The sequence below is a fragment of the Perca fluviatilis genome, chromosome 16 (genome assembly GCF_010015445.1).
Source record: "Perca fluviatilis chromosome 16, GENO_Pfluv_1.0, whole genome shotgun sequence".
NCBI classification, from domain to species: domain Eukaryota; kingdom Metazoa; phylum Chordata; class Actinopteri; order Perciformes; family Percidae; genus Perca; species Perca fluviatilis.
In genome coordinates, this window is record NC_053127.1 from 17283776 (window position 1) to 17288775 (window position 5000).

Sequence of the window (5000 nt, forward strand, 5' to 3'; positions counted from 1 at the left end):
CAACAGTTAACGTTTGATAATCATCTTCTAACTGTATCTCACATGAGGGGTTTTCTATTTATGAAGTTTGGTCATTGATGAAGGATTATAATGTGAAGAATACCTGACGATGATGGTGATGATGATGATGAAGAGGCTTCAGGATTCATACCGGGTCAAATCCAGCTGACACAGACAAGCCAAACCAGACACACACTTTCACTTCTTGTTGCCAAATCACACCACGTCACTCTTTCAGTACAAGCACTCAGACAGCGAGGTCTTCCTCTGCATTTATCGATTAGCTGAAGTACTGAGATGCTTCCTGCCTGTGACTGATGCTTCAGTTTTACCCATTCAAGAAATCCCCATGTTTACTTTGAGCTTGCTTCATATACATCTGCACTGCTGCTCCTATGTGCTACATTTTTGAGAAAGAGATTCAAGAGAGAAATTGGACATGCGGCAGTTCTGATTCAGGATAGATTTGACAAGCTAACTGTAAAAAGGCCATACATAAGTACATGAGTGTGTGATCACTGGGTGCCAACAGCAGCTTCCCTGTTAAGGATTTGACCCAACAACTCTGCCACTGAGTCCGTCCATCGGCCCTGTTACCACCTGATCTGTTATAAAGTCGGACACCGCCACAGCAACCTCTATAAGAGGGCGAACATGTCTTAAAGATTGCTGCCATTTAGACTATGATTTGTTGTGAGAGTTGCCTTCTCAAATGTTTGTCTTAATACATAAATCCTTATTTCTGTTTTGTTTTTCTTTTGGTTTGCTGTGTTCTTTAAATTCTTCCTGCCATCTGCCAGCCAATCAGATTGTGTTTCTTTTGTTTCCTGCCCGCTTATCCGGTGAGATTGACTACTTGAGTGAGAAAATGATCCAATGGTGTGTCTTAAATGCTGCGCTGCAAAGAATGTCATTAAATCTTCGACTGAGTCTTAAAATTAAACTTTTTGAAATTTTGTGAAACATCTTACACTGAGGTTCACTTTTTTCAAATCTGAACCTGGAATTTAGTTTATATTTTTACAGTAGTACTGTATTTAAAAGTACACCATTTCACCATATTTGCATCCCATTTTGCACTTGTTTTCTTAAAAGGTAAAGATAAAGTGTGAAATTTCATATCTTTGAAAAAAAGGACTTTATTGCAGCGCAGAACAATTAGCCAGCGACATGTCTTAAATGCAGTGTGCAAGAATGAGAAAAGTAGCTGATTTGTTGTGAAAGTCACTGTTCTCTCAGCCCTGCAGTGTGTGGTTCAATAGTCTTAATTCATTTCTGATTATATTAATTTTGCCAAAGCGCTTATTTGAGAAATGAATGCCTAAACAGTCTTATGCCACAGTTTCTATGCTATTTGTGTTTTTTGTCACACACAGTCAGAAACTGTGTAAGAATGCCATACTGTGTACAACTGTCAGTTGTACATCATTTGAGTCGAACCACCTCCTTAGCCAGTCAGTAAGACTTAGGGTCTGTCATGAAAGCAGTAATCAAAAAATGGGATGAATTATTAGGGACGTTATCAAGTATTTGAAAAAAGACATTACAAAAACATTTCTAATTTCAGGAAAAAAAACTGAAACCCAGAAAACTCACATGCCCACACGGCTTTCTTTCTCATGTCTAAAGATTTGAACGTTATTAAGACATCTTATTTGTTTTGTATTATAGTATCTGTTTATAAAAAGCCATACTTCCACTGCTAATTTGCGTCAAACTAAAATAAGCCATGGTGTATTTCTTTTATCATTTGCAAGTCAAGATAGCAGGAGGATATTTTCATTTTGTCACAATATTGTTGTTGTATAATTATTGTTAAGGTTTGCATAATTTAGTCGCGTTAATAGGTGTAGAGTTTATAAATATGTCATTATGATTATCTGTTTGTCTTCCATGTGATGGATATAAAGATGGAACAGAGCTGCTTAATGAAGGCTTACTCCTGCAGCCACTTCTCCTGCTTCAGTCAGGTTTTCTGTCCTCTCATTACTCCTTTCCTCTGTTCATTTCCCTCCTTCGCCTTGTTTTGATTGTGCTTTTAATACTCTGTCTGTTTGCTCTCTTTTTTCCCCTAACAAAATGAGCCACCTATTTATTTTATCTCAAATATGGGTCTGGAGACCACTTTTGCGGTTTGTGTCTATGTCAGAGTGTGCCTGAGTGTGTGTGTGTGTGTGTGTGTGTCATCATTTTTCTGTGAATGAAAAATGTGATGTTTTAAAGCTAAAGGATGTTTTGTTTTTTGTAGTACATATATAAATACCTGTACAGGAAGGAGTACATAGAGGGTTTGGTTTTGGTATGATCGGAAGCACTTGTCCAACAACAGTTATAACATTTATCATGGCTTGTCTGCGTTCAGGCTTACGGTGGTCATCATTCATACACACATTATCAGCAGTATCAGTGTGGAGGGAAAGAGTACAGAGGAAACTACTGTAAAGATGATAATGTTGATTCTTTTTTTATTTTAAGCTTTGAAGTGTAAAATAACTTTGACTCTCACTATATTTAATTAAAGTTCTTTCTTCTCTGTGAAAAAAAGGTGTTGGTTTTTCACTTTGTTGCTCATAACTGTGACTCAATCTGCATTATAATGTGGAGAGCCACACATGCAAGGAAATGACGCAAGTGAGGATGCAATTAAGATGACTGAGATGCACCAATGCAGTTTTCAGTGGGGAACTTTCTTGGTCCCGCTCTGCAGGAGCCTGGAGGGAGGAGTCAGGTTGTCACCAAGATTCAACTCACCTGTGTTAACTTCCTGAATCCTCAATATAAACTGGTGGGACGAATGCTGCGTTCCAGGCAACCCGTAACTCGTGTTTTCACAACCTTCTACCAGTGAAAGTGGTGGTGATGGCACAGTGGATATGACACGTGCCTTTGGTGTGGGAGATCCGGGTTCGATTCCCACTGCAATACGTCAACCAATGTGTCCCTGAGCAAGACACTTAACCCCTAGTTGCTCCAGAGGCGTGCGACCTCTGACATATGTAATGTAATGTAATGAAAGTTCCCTGGAACGGCAGTCAAACCCATAACTTACTACTCATGAACTTGTACCAGATCGTTGTACTCCCAGTTACAGTTCTGACGTCACACACACATAAACAACAATTGTTGATGCTGTACACACGCCGGTGATTAACAGTGAGAAATAGAAATAAATAGACATAAACAGGCAACGTAAAGTTATTCGGCACATTGTAATCAAAAGAGTGTGTAATACTACAGGTTATGTTTATTAAATGAAGCCCAAAATATGTCGCCGACTAGAAATCGTTAGTATCAGGTGGTGCTAGCTAACATCAACGGTAGCTAACACTAGCTAGAGGGGTTTGTGGTTACTTTGCCTGGAACGCTACCAAGTCGTGAGTTGTGACGTGCCAGTTTTACTGTAGATAGGTTGCATTTAGTTTAGTTTCTCCTCACTTAAAATGGACCTGTTTTACTTAACATTAACTTAACTCATGTACTGTATGATCTCAGCTCTTTACCCCACCTTAAGACATTGAGCTTGTTTGCAACATTCACATCTTAGAAAGCCAAAGACTAGTCTCACTTTGCCAGACCTTCCTCCACAGCGCTGCAGAGGAGGGTCTGGCTAGGCCACACAGCATTCCAGGATGGGAAAAAACGTACTCTGAAGGTCATGAGGTGATAAGGTTTTAAGGTGTTCATGGATATAATTTATTAATTTGATACAGTGACCATCCCTAAAGGCAAGAATATCTTGTAGTTGAAGTTTTGGATATTGGAGCTTCCCACAATACTTAACATACTATAAAATAAAAGAGTTTTCAATTACTTTCAATGGCATTATCTAACCTTCAACTAGAAAATCAAGCTAAATGTTTGCCGATGTAAATATACAGTACTGACATTAAACATAATTAATCTAAGAGCTAATGCTTTGTGAAGTGGCTAGTATTTTTGTAATTTACAGAAAAGATTTTCAGTAAATAAAGTATGCAACACAGAAATTAGAAGGGCACTCGGAGAGCGCAGACCTCCACCAAGGCATGCCCTGTCACAATGTTAATGCAGTGTGAAGTCGGGAACTACATTTTCAGATTATTCCGACACCACATTAATGCAGCACAAATGCCCTATCTTACAATGTTAACGAAAGGGGAAAAATAACTTGATAACTGTGATTCGGATCTGCTCCACACATTTTATGGGTTGTTCCTTGGCCTATGCTACACCCTTCCACCACGTTTCATGAAAATCAAGCTGGTAGTTTTTCCATAATCCTGTTGACAGACCAAAAAAACAACAAACAAACAGACAAACCAAACCGAAAACATAACTTCCTTGGCAGATGTAATGAGATAAAATAAATTGATACCCTTTGAGCCATTGAGTAAAGTGAAAAACCTCTAAAATGTTGGTTTATCTTGCTTCACAAAACTGTCCACAGCTATTCATTAAAGTAATTGTTTCAATCAAACAACTTTGATTACTAAAAGACTCAAAAGACCTAGACAAAAAATATATAGAGTTAAATGTGAGATGAAATGTGAATTAAAGTGAAACTAAATAGTGACTCGTTACGACACATTCTTAACTGTTGGACTGTTCAGCTCCATTCCAGTAAAGATCACACAGCCAAAGAGGTGGTTCTCGGTCAAACTGTTACACAATATGTTGTAAAACTCAGACAGAGGAGGGTATTCACTCTGTGGGTGTATTTGTTTCATTATTTAAATCTTTTTCTTTTTATTTCTTCTCCATTCTTCTGTCACATCAAGCTGTTTCTATCTCCAGCAGCTCTGATGTTGAGCAAGTCTACTAGCACTGCCAACATTGGGTCATACACACTCACATGTGTGTGACAATACAAATTCTCTAGTGAGACCCGTTTCTGTAATGAGACAGATGGGCCCTGCCTGGAGTTAGCTATCAGCACAACCACAGGCTATGTGTGTGTGTGTGTGTGGGGTGGAGGGTGGAGCTTGGAGGGTTGAGTGTGTGTGTGTGTGTGTGTGTGTGTG

The 5000-nt window shown here is 38.8% G+C and overlaps 1 protein-coding gene across 2 annotated transcripts in view; it reads left to right on the plus strand.

Moving 5' to 3' along the window:
- The window catches only part of LOC120544493 (transcription factor COE1-like), an 86646-nt gene extending 85079 nt beyond the window's left edge, over positions 1–1567 (plus strand). For both annotated transcript variants that reach the window (XR_005636508.1, XM_039778284.1), the window contains exon 17: positions 1–1567. This exon is cut by the window's left edge and continues 470 nt beyond it. The gene's annotated coding sequence lies outside the window, so the exon portion shown is untranslated.
- Positions 1568–5000: the final 3433 nt, after the last annotated feature.